We start from the raw sequence: 12,613 nt of genomic DNA, 5'->3' as shown, positions 1-12,613 counted from the left end.
CGTTTTGCCCAGCTGCTACGCTGGTTTTTAGAGTGAAGATGCATTTTACATTCTTACAAGTGGGAGAAATTTGATTCCCTGCTGCCTCTTTGACACTTGGCCTGTCTGTTCCATTTGAACTGCTCATAGAGGCATTTTATGGGATCATATCGTGCTTTCTATTTGTATTTGGGGAAAGGAGCTCTGGATGTCTAGCAGCTCCTTCCAGTGATTGTCAGACAATAGGCCAGAACTTTGCTGTTTGGCCCCTGGTGCTAGGCTTACCTAGCTACTGAAGTAATGCTTAAAACAGGACTTAAACGTCTGTTTTGAACCAGGGTCTAAACACCTGAATTATCTTTTTCTTTCTTTCTTTCTTTCTTTCTTTCTTTCTTTCTTTCTTTCTTTCTTTCTTTCTTTCTTTCTTTCTTTCTTTCTTTCTTTCTTTCTTTCTTTCTTTCTTTCTTTCTTTTTCTTTCTTTCTTTCTTTCTTTCTTTCTTCTTTCTTTCTTTCTTTCTTTCTTTCTTTCTTTCTTTCTTTCTTTCTTCTTTTCTTTCTTTTTCTTTTCTTTTTCTTTCTTTCTTTCTTTCTTGTTTTTGGGCCACAGCCAGTGGTGCTCAGGACCCCTGCAGCTAGGGGTCACTCCTGGTTAGGCTCAGGGATGCTGGAGATGGAAACCTGGGTTGACCACATGCAAGGCAAGTGCTCTACTCACTGTGCTAAAGCTCTAGCCCCCAACTTGGTTTTTTTTGGGGGGGGGTCACACCTGGCAGCACTCAGGGGTTACTTCTGGCTCTGTGCTCATAATTTACTTTTGGCAGTCTCTGGGAACCATATGGGATGACTGGGATTGAACCCCAGTTCAAGTGCCCTACTTGCTGTGCTATCATTCTGTCTCCCCTGATCTTTCTTTTTTAGTGACTGTGGGAACTTCGTTCTTCCTCATGTCCCCATCTAACACCCATTTATCTTTAGCAGTAAGCCTGCTACAATCCCTTGTGTATGTTTAATTCAAGTGATTGTTTCTTTTTGAAAGAAAATTCTTTTTGAATTATTTTAGATTATTTATATACCAGTATTCTGAATGCAGACATATTCTATTTTTGGTCTTTTTTGTTTTGTTTTGGTTTGGTTTTTGGGTCACACCAGGCGATACTAAGGGGTTACTTCTGGCTCTGTGCTCAGAAATCGCTCCTGGCAGGCATGGGGGGGGTGTGTGCGAGGGGCACATGGGATGCCAGAATTTGAACCATTGTCTGTCCTGGATCAGCTGCCTGCAAGGCAAATGCCCTACCACTGTGCTATCTCTCCAGCCCCCAGACATATTCTAAATACAAATACTTTTGTAGAACCTTTTAGTCTGTGACTTATCTTTTCATTCTCTTATTAACTTCCAAGAACAGCGTTTGAAAATGTGATGATATCCATCTAATTGGTTTGTTTGGAGATGGTTTTGTTACTTAGAATCTCTGCCTCACCCCAAGGTCACAAGGATTTTATCTTGGCTGATCTACTCAAAGTTTTATGGTTCCAGCAACGAAAGAGCCAAAAAGTTTGTTGATTTTTATTAATATGTGGATTTGATTAACCAGTTGATATAGTACCTTTAATAAAAAAAGCTTTGCTTTTTCCTGATTGAATTACCTTACTGTTTTTGTCAAAACCCCATTGACTGTGTGGGAGTCTATTTCTAGATTGTTCTGTTCTCCATAGAGTTCTTTGTTTATGCTTATGTCGATACTGTGAAAGCCGGGCTATATAAAGCTTCATTACTTTGGCTGTCTGTGAGTCTTTGGGGGGAAAGCGAGGCCTTTGAATTTATGCTTCTTCAAATGAGTTTGGCTATTCCACACCCTGTGCATTTTTATATATTTTTATTAATCAGCTTGGCATCTATGAAATGACCTACTTGGCTTATTTGGGTTTTTCTTGGATTTTTGTTGAATTTGGGTCAAATAAACATCTTCAAATTTGTTTAATGTTTCAATCCCTGAGTTTGATTTGTCTGTGCCTCCTTTAATTTCTTTTAAGCACTGCTATATAGTTTCTAATGTATTTCATTAAATTAATTTATATTTAATGTTTTTGTGTTATTACAAATATAGCATTGAATTTATATTGATCTTGCAGCCTGAAATCTTTCTAAGTTCGCTTATATTTTTTTATAGGTTTTTATCATTGTTTTAAGATTTGTGAGGGTATGCAGGTGGATACAAAATTGTGTTGCCTGCAAGTAAGGAGAGATTCATTTCTTTCCTTCTAATACATATTAATTATTTTCCCCTTTTTTCCACTTTTCCATTGCCAAGGACCTCTAATGGAAATGGTAAGACTGAATATCTTGTTTGTGGCTGATTGGCAGATGCTCTCCATGTTTGTTTTTATGCTTTTGTTTTTGTTTTTGGGTCAGACCTTATGCTCAGGGGTTATTTCTGGCTCTGTGCTCAGAAATCGCTCCTGGCAGGTTCAGGGAACCATGTGGGATGCCGGAATTCGAACCGCCACCCATCCTGGGTCGGCTGCTTGCAAGGGAAACACCTTACCACTGTGCTATCTCTCTGGCCCCTGCTTTTTATGTTTTATCTTTAAGCATAACATTAATTCTGGAACTGGAGCAGTAAGTAGTACAGTGGGTACTACTTAAATGCTTGCCTTACATGCAGAAATCGGGTTCAGTCCCCAGCACCCCATATGATCCTCTGAGCCCTATAGGAACTAATTCCTGAGTAAGTCCTGACTATCACTAGTTATGACTAAACAAACAAAAATATAACATTAATCCTATGTCATAAATGCTCTTTAATAAATTATAGACATTTTCTCTTCCAACTTTTCTCTAAATATATAAAATCATTATTTAAGCACCATGATTACAAGCATGATTGGTTGGGTTTCAGTCATAAACAGAACACTCCCCCTTCACCAGTGCAACATTCCCATCACCAATGCCCTCCCTCCTCCCCCACCCCTGCCAGTATTTGAGACAGGCATTCTACTTCTCTCATTCTTTAACATTGTCATGCTAGTTGTTAGTGTAGTTATTTCCCTAACAACATTCACCATTCTTTGTGCTGAGCTTCAAATTGTGAGCCAGTCCTTCCGGCCCTTCTAGCCTTAACTCTATTGTCTCTGGACCTTATTACAGCAATGCCTTTAATTTTTCTTAAAACCTATGAGTGGGACTATTCAGTGTCTATCTTTCTCCCTCTGACTTATTTCACTCAGCATAATAGATTCCTCGTCCATCCACGTATAGGAAAATTTCATGACTTCATCTCTCCTGACCGCTACATAATATTCCATTGTGTGTATGTAGCACAGTTTCTTTAGCCATTCATCTGTTGAAGGGCTTTCTCTTCCAACTTAACTAGAATAAAAGTGGTTGTTTTTGTTTTGTTTTGTTTTGTGTTTTGTGAGGCTACACTTCCCAGTTGTGCTGAAACCCAGGTGGCTGGCAGGAAGCCAGGCAGAGATTTTGCTAAATTGACCAAGTTCAGCTGATGCTGCCAGTGTTGGCCTCCAAACACAATCATCTGCAAAGGGGCTTCCAGGAGCTTTGTTCTAAATGTTCTTGTCAAGAACTTTGAGGTTTTTAAACTCACAAAACCTTCACCTGAATAACCCTGAAGCCTACAGCCTTACTTGTTCTTTAAACCCTCAAACATGTGTCTTGCTGGTCTCTCTGTTTCTTAGTTCGCTATTTCCACTCTGGAGAATTCTGTGTTCTCTTTCTTAAACATGTACTTTCTCTTCCTCTCCCCTCAAATCTTTCTAAATAAGTTTCGATAAAAGAATATCCCCCACCCAAAAAAGAATCTCCACACACACATAAAGACCCCAGCCTTGATACTGGAGAGATAGTACAGCAGGTAGGCATTTGCCTTGCATAATAGACACAATATTACAAATTTAATCAGAGGGTTGGGAGGTAGTCCTGGGACCAGGGACTAATGACAGGGGCCTGAATTTGAACTCAGGACTTGCATGGCCCCCCTGAGCATTACAGAGGTAGTCATGGTGGTCTCTAGCACCTCAGGGTTCAAACAGTGCTACTCCTATAATCTTCTCATTGAACCAGGGAGAGGAAGGAAGGGAGGGAGGGACGGAAGGAAGGAAGGAAGGAAGGAAGGAAGGAAGGAAGGAAGAAGGAAGGAAGGAAGGAAGGAAGGAAGGAAGGAAGGAAGGAAGGAGGGAGGGAGGGAGGGAGGGAGGGAGGGAGGGAGGGAGGGATGGTGGAAGGGAGGGAGAGAGGGAGGAAGGGAGGGAGGGAGAAAGAAGGAGAAAGGGAGGGAAGGAGGGAGAAAAAGGAGGAAGGGAGGGAAGGAGGGAGGAGAAGGAGGAAGGGAGGGAAGGAGGAAGAAAGGAAGGAAGGGATGAAGGAAGGAAAGGAGGAAGGGAAGAAGAAAGGGAGGGTGGGAGGAAGAAAGGGAGGGAGAGAGAAGAAGGAGGATGGGAAGAAGGGAGGGTGGGAGGGAGGTAAAAGAAGGAGGAAGGAAGGGAAGGAGGGAGGACAGAAGAGAGGGAGGATGGAAGGAAGGGAGGAAGGAAGAAAGGGAGGGTCAGAGGAAGAAAAGGAGGGAGGAAGAAGAATGAGGAAGAAAGGGAAGGAGGGAGGGTGGGAGGGAGGGAGAAGAAGGAGAAAGGGAGGAAAAGAGGGAGAAAGGGAGGAAGCAAGGAAGGAAGGGAGAAAGGAAGAAAGGAAGGGAGGGAGGAAAAAGGAAGGGTGGGAGGGAAGAAGAAAGGGAAGGAGGGTGGGTGGGAGGAAGGAAGGGAGGGAGGGAGAAGGAGGAAGGGAGGGAAGGAGGGAGGGAGGAAGGAAGAGAGGAAGGAAGGGAGGGTGGAAGAAAGGAAGGGAGGAAGGAAGGGTGGGAGGGAAGAAGAAAAAGGGAGGGAGAGTGGGAGGAAGGAAGAGAGGGAGGGAGAAGAAGGAGGAAGGGAGGGAAGAAGGGAGGGAAGGAAAGAGGGAAGGAGGAAGGAAAGAAGGGAGGGAGGGATAAAGGGAGGGAGAGGAGGAAGAGGAGAATTAAAGAAGGAGGAAAAGAAAGATGGGAGGAAGGGAGGAAGGAAGAAACAGAGGAAAGAAGGATAGAGAAAAGCTTATGGAAGCGCTCAGCCATGGTACCTACTCAAGCAGACATTACAGTTGAAAGGGCAATAGCATAAAAGCCAAAGATAAAGTCAGAATTTCTCATATTTAAGCCCTTTCCTCTTCTGCAATGCCAGAGACCCCTGAATTATCCAGAGCTTTCTATTGGTATAAGAACCAACACAAGGAACATGTGAGGTGGTGTGTTGTGGTGACTCCCTTTTTTGCCATTTCTTGGATGGTTAATGACATGAGATCTTCCGTGAGTTGACTGGCCATTTGTATATTTTCTTTAGAAAACAAAGCCCGTTTAGGCCTTTGCCTTTGTGGATTTGGGTTGTGTTTATAGAAGTTCGAGGATCACACATGCAAGGCAAGTGTTCTACCACTGAGCCACATCCCTGGTCCCGGGTGATTTGTCTTTTTTATCATTGAGCTATAATTCAGTTGAGCACATAGGAAACATTCCAAAAATATCACCTATAGTCAGGCAATTATTGTTCCATGAAACTTTGTTTTTAGTCACAAAAAATAAACTACTTATTGCTTTTTGTTTGTTTGTTTGTTTTTGGTTTTTTTTTGGGGGGGCACACCTGGTGATGCTCACGGTTACTCCTGGCTCTACACTCAGGAATTGCTCCTGGCTTGGAGGACCATATGGGACATCAGGGATCGAACCTAGGTCAGTCCTGGGTCAGTGGAGTGTCAGGTAAACATCCTACCACTATGCTATTGCTCCAATCCTGCCTTTTTTTGGTATGTGGGGAAGTTGGGTTAAACCCAGCCATGCTCAGAGCTTACTACTGGCTCTGCACTGAGGAATTATTCCTGTAAATGCAAATGCTTGGAGGACCATATGGGAGATTGAACAAGGCCAGTCCATGAAAGACATGCATTTCTCCCTCTCTGGCCCAGATCCTATTTCTTACTGTGTGTCATGCTAAAATCCCTTTGTTCTAGAGTTCTTATTTGGAGATGAATATTTAGATTGGGGGGGGGGGGCTTGGTCACACCTGGCAGCATTCAGGGGTTACTCCTGGTTCTCTGCTCAGAAATAGCTCCTGGAAGACATGGGGGACCCTAGGGGATGACAGGATTCGAACCACCATTGGTTCTGGGTCGGCCGATTGCAAGGCAAATGCCCTACCGCTGTGCTATCTCTCCAGCCCTGAATGTTTAGATCTAAATGTACAGCCATATTCAAGTTTAGTAAACACAGAGATGAGATTAAAATTTCTCCTCACACTTTTTCTAAAATCCCCAAAGTTTTGGCCTTATTTATTTATTTTTTTTTTTTTGGTTTTTGGGCCACACCCGGCAGTGCTCAGGGGTTACTCCTGGCTGTCTGCTCAGAAACAGCTCCTGGCAGGCATGGGGGACCATATGGGACACCGGGATTCGAACCAACCACCTTTGGTCCTGGATCGGCTGCTTGCAAAGCAAACGCCGCTGTGCTATCTCTCCGGGCCCTGGCCTCATTTTTGTTTGTTTGCTTATTTGTTGGCCATACTCAGTAGTATTTAGAGATCATGCTTCTATGGGAACCATATGGGATGCCAGGAATTGAACCCTGGTACATTGTGTGCAAGGTAAGTGCTCCACCCACTGCACTATCTCTCTGGCCTCTCTGGAAATCATGAGAACTTTAAAGCCAGGGCCTACTTACTGCCTCAATTAATCCCACTTTGTGTGACTAGTTACGTTTGCAGGAAAATCAGTATTGAAGAGGATGCTATTCCTCAGTGGGGATAGTGATGTAAGAGTCTTCTGTCTTTCCAACTCACAAGAAAAATCAAAAGCACATCTGGTCTTGGGGGTTTCCCAAAGAGCTTGTAGCCAAACGTGCCACACAACTCACCAAATTGGCAAAACCAGTCTCCACCTGTCCCCCAGCATGAGGCGTCATCTCTGCCCAGACTGGATACAGTCACACTGAAGTTTTGCCAATCTAATCAGGCAGAAAAGACAGCTTGTTGTTGTTTGAATTTGTATTTCTCTGCAGCAGATTTTCTTATGTGGGTTGGTCATTTGGAGTTCTTCTCTGGGAGAACTGCCTGTTCTTCCATCTCATTTTCAGTATTATTTCAAGAATGCTCTGTAAATTGACTCCAAGACTGTCATCAAAATTCTAATTTTCAGCTGCTAAAGAATATGAATTTGTTTTCTCACATCCTTACCTTCTCCTCCCCTTCACCTCCAATGGTCAGAGAAAAACTAAGACATGTCCAAGAGTGTCTTTCCAATACAAGATGTATTCAGAGTTCATAGCATAAACAAGGCACTAAAAAAATTGTTTTTTTTTTCTTCCCTTTTTCCCAACTAATTATATTCTGGGGTAGGGTTGGCTCAGGAATAAAGCAATTACTTCCCTTCTATGTGTGAGATCCTGGAGACTTGTTTTTGTTTTTGTTTTTGTTTTTTTTTGGCCACACCTGGCAGTGCTCAAGGGTTACTCCTGGCTCTGAGTTCAGGAGCCATTCCTGGTGGGGCACTGGGGATCATTTGGGATGACAGAAATTGAACCTGCAAGGCAAGCTTCCTACCTGCTGTGCTAACTCTCTGACCCTGGGTTGGATATTTTCAGCAAGGCAATAAAAACAACAACAACAACACATTCAGAACCCAGTAAGTTATATTTGCTGCTCGTAAACGTTTCTAATAAATGCCACACTGTGAAACCAAACATCACTCAGCCAAGCCAGGTTATGGATTAAAGTATATACACACAATGGCCATAATCTAACATGCACTGCTATAAAGTCAATATTGAGGTACTGCCAATAGTTACGTCAGTTTCTCTGGTCACCAAAGTGATGACCTTAAATAAACTTCACTGGTAAGGAATGACACAAGAGTTTCTCTTGGTGGGGCCGGAGAGATAGCACGGAGGTAGGGCGTTTGCCTTGCATGCAAAAGGATGGTGTTTTCAATCCCAGCATCCCATATGGTTCCCTGGGCCTGCCAGGAGCGATTTCTGAGCGTAGAGCCAGGAGGAACCCCTGAGCACTGCTGGGTGTGACCCAAAAGCAACAACAACAAAAAGTTTCTCCTGGAAACTCTTCATTGACTGGAAGTCTTGAAGATAGGCTGAAAGCTGGGCATGAGATGAGTTTCCTAGCATGCCTTTTGTTCTTTTGTGACGTGTGTTTATTTATATGTAATATTTTATTCTACTTACATAAAAACACTCATTTTAGACTAAAGGACTTTGTACTGAGGGACCAGAGAGATAACAGTGGGTTGGACATTTGCCTTGTGTAGCTGGCCCAGCTTTGATCCTTCGCAACCCAAGAGTGATTCCTGAGTACAGAGCCAGGAGAGGGCCCTGAACATTGATGGGTGTAGCCCCAAAAACAAAAATTAAAAAAACTAGGGGGCAGAGCGGTGGCGAGTAGGGCATTGGCCTTGCTTGTGCTAACCTAGGATGAACCACGGTTCCATTCCCTGGCATTTCATATGATCCCCCAAGCCAGGAGCAATTTCTGAGCACATAGCCAGGAGTAACTCTCTGAGCATCACGGAGTGTGGCCCAAAAAGAAAAAAAGAAAAAAGAAAAAATATTGAATAGAATATCCTGGGTCTATCTTCATCAAAATTAATAATGTAAATAATTACTAGCAATAAAGGATACAAATGATTATTTGAAGGTTTTTTTGCCTTTAAATGCTTTATGTTAAATATATGGTTAGATATATTTATTTATTAATATATATATTTTGGGGTGTTTCGGCCACACCTCACTGTATTCAGGGCTCACTCCTGATTTTGCACTCAGGGATCACTCCTGGAAGTGCCTGGGGGACCATATAGGATGCCAAATATTGAATCTGGGTTGGCTGCAGGTAAGGTAAGCTTTGATTGGGGGGGAGGGAGGAGAATAAAGTCATTTTTTATTTTTTGGCTTGTGGGCCACATCCAGGGGTTACTCTTGGCTCTGTACTCAGGAATTACTCCTGGTGGTGTCAGAGGACCATATGGGATGCCTGAGATTGAATCCTGAATGACCTTATACAAGGCAAATGCCCTACTACTGTACTATCACTCCAGCCCCTAAAATATTTTGTTTTGTTTTGTTTTGGGGCCATGCCTGGTGATGCTCAGGGATTACTCCTGGCTATATGTACTCAGAAATCACTCCTGACTTTGGGGGACCTTATAGGACGCTGGGAATAGAAACCAGGTCCGTCCTGGGTCAGTCACGTGCAAGGCAAACACCCTACTGCTGCACTATTGCTCCAGCCCCTAAAATCTTATTTTATAAACCATATTTAATATAAAATACCTTAAAGATTCTGAAGCTTTTGGACAGATACACAAATTGACATATTAGCTTAATTTATGTCATAAAGATGAATGGAAAAGAAAGATAAAATAAGATTGATTTAAAAAAAAAAAAACAGCCATGAGTCTGTGAAGGCAGAATTTTGCAAATTTATGTTACCCAGACACCAGAGAATAGCTTCAGGAATTTCACAGTTCACATTCGATATTCTCATTTCATAGATGACGAAGCAGCCTAAGTTCTTTGCCTTTCCAGCAGCACAGGACAAACCAGGAGACTTTCATGCACTTGATTCCTCTTTCCAGATTCTTCCAAACCATGCTTATTGCTGAATTTTGTATCCAAAAATATCAAACATCTGGGAGTCAACTTAACTGAAGAGGTGAGTTGCATCTAGTAGAAGCTTTAAGTCACCAGCATGGATGATCACGTCTTTCCAGGCTGTCGTCAAGCCGCACAGAGACCACTGGTTCTGCACAGCAGTTTGGGGGGGAAGGAATCCCTGCCACCAGAGTCTCCAGTGATTTTTTGTTTGTTTGTTTTTTGGGTCTCACCTGGTGACGCTTAGGGGTTGCTCCTGGCTATGCGCTCAGAAATCGCTTCTGGCTTGGGGGACCCTATAGGATGCTGGGGGATCAAATTGTGGTCTGTCCTAGGTTAGCACATGCAAGGCCTATGCCACTGCTCTGGCCTTAATATCCAGTGATTTTCAAAACAGTGATAGGAATGGACTGAAAGTTATCAGCTTTTTATTATAACCATGTACAGGCAATATTAAACAATGTCAGTGATCAAATACACAGTGAGAGTCTATTAATTATCCCACCAGAATAAATACATAAAGCTCCGGGAAAAATACTTTTGTAGGTCTACATTCAAAGGAATTGCTGTGACTGATATTAGGACATTAAAAAAATATGGGGGCTGAAGCACGATGAATGGTAGGGCTCTTGCCTTGTCCAAGGCCAACCCTAGCTCTATTTCCAGCATCCCATATTGTCCCTAAGCCTGTCAGGAGTAATTTCTGAGTGAGAGGCAGGATAAAACCCTGAGTGCTGTTGGTGTATGCCCCCACCAAAAATCTAGTTTTAGGGGCTGAAGAGATAGCAAAGTGCATAGGGTTACATAGCCTTACATACAGATAATCTGGGTTCAATAATTGGTACCACAGACTTATCCCTGTTCTCCAACAGGATTGAACCCAGAGCCAGGAGCAAGCTCTGAACACTGCCAGGTGTGGCCCAAAATCCATCTTCCCACATCTCAAATAATTTTAAGTATGTTTTATTAAATTGTGGTAAACTTCATGCCACAGTGATAGTACAGTGGGTAGGACTTTATGCCCTGCATGCAGCCGACTTGAGTTCAATCCCCAGCATCCCATAGGGTTCCCAAGCCTGCCAGGAGTGATTTCTGAGTGCACAGCCAGGAATAACCCCTGAGCGCCACCAATGTGGCCCCTCCAAAAAAATGTGGTAAATGACACATAACTAAAGTTTGGTCTCTTCCATAGCAACTGCTCCATTTCCCCTCTTCCACCCCCACTTCTCCCCGCCCCCCAACAGAGTCCCACATTCTCACTTCTCCATCTTTTCTTTGACCCTGGCTTTCTGTTTGTGTGGTTTTCGTAGCTGCTGTTCCTGATGGGTGTGAAGTCAGATTACACTGTGGCTTTTCACTTGCATTTCCTGAATTAGGAAAGACACTGTCTGTCTTTCCTTGGACCATTTGTTCATCTGTCTGTGTTTCTTCTTGGAGAAATGTCTAGTCACTTCCTTTGACTGTTTTTATTTTATTTTTTTTTTGGGGGGGGGGCTGGGGAGGCACACTCAGCAGTGCTCAGGGTTTATTCCTGGCTCTGCACTCAGGTATCACTCCTGGCGGACTCAGGGGACTATATAGGGATGTTAAGGATTGAACCCAGGTCAGCTGCTCGCAAGGCAAGCACCCTCCCTACCTCTGTGCTTTTTCTCTAGTCCCTTTGACTGTTTTTCAACTGGTCCGGCAGGTGGAGGTGGTGATTGAACTGAAAATGTTCTTGCTAAATTCTGAATAATCGTACTTCATCTGATTGGCAGATATTTGTTTGCTTTTGGTTTGGGATCCACCCCTGACTGTGTCCAGGGCTTGCTCTTGTCTCTGTGCTCAGGCATCACTCCTCCTGTACTTGGAAGACAAGAGATAAATGAGGCAATCAAACCAGGGTTTGGCTACATGCAAGGCAAGGCAAGTGTCTTAACCCCCTGTACTAGCTCTTCAACTCCCATTTGCAAATATTTACTTCCATTCGGAGGTTAGCCTGTCACTCAATTGACTGCATCTTTGAATGTGGAACAGTTTCAAAGTTCAATAGAATCTATTGATCTATTTTTACTTTCATTGCCCATACACTCTTCAACTTCAAGAACAGCTGCACTTTAAAATAACACCCTTTTAAAAGCATGCTTTGGGGGGGCCGGAGAGATAGCACAGCGGTAGAGTGTTTACCTTGCACATGGCAGAACAGGGATGGACCTGAGTTAGATCCTGGCATCCCATATGGTCCCCTGAGCCTGCCAGGAATGATTTCTAAGTGCAGAGCCAGGAGTAACTCCTGAGCACCACCAGGTGAGGCCCCAAAACAAAGAAACAGAAAAACCCAACAACAACAACAACCACCTAAAAACATGCTTTGAGATGGGAGAAATAGTACAGTAGGTAATGTGCTTGCCTTGCATGCAGCCAACCTGAGTTCAATCATGGCACCCCATATGGTTCCCTGAGCCTTGCTGGGAGTGATCCCTGAATCCAAACTGTGAGTGGCCTGCCACACCCCTTACCCCTTCTCAAAAACAAAAACAACTTAACATATGCTTTGAGGCTGGTTAAGTAACTCAAGAGTTAGAGCACCAATGTACATCCATGGAAACATATCTCATTTGTTTGTTCCCCTAAGAAAATTGTAAGTTTTGCAAACCCTTTGAATGTGTTTCAGGGAGAACTTCTATTTTGCACTGCTGTTTTGTTTTTGGGGGCCACAAGTGGCATTTCCTGAGGGTTACTCTTGGCAATGCTCAGAGGATCATGGGTTGCTGGTATCTCTGGGAATCAGGTTCCGACTCCAGTGTATGTAAAACCTGTGCTCCAGCCCTTTGAATGATCTACCTGAGCCCTAGGGAGAGTTCTTGCCCCCAAGCCTTGTGGTAGCACACATTCCTGTGTTTACACAGTAGATTAGAAATAGCTGGAGATAAGCACAGTGATTGCATACTCCAAGGAAAACAAT

This window comes from Suncus etruscus, chromosome 20, assembly GCF_024139225.1.
Source record: "Suncus etruscus isolate mSunEtr1 chromosome 20, mSunEtr1.pri.cur, whole genome shotgun sequence".
NCBI classification, from domain to species: Eukaryota; Metazoa; Chordata; class Mammalia; order Eulipotyphla; family Soricidae; genus Suncus; species Suncus etruscus.
The sequence above is the reverse complement of the archived record's forward strand: the minus strand, read 5'-3'. Positions refer to the sequence as shown.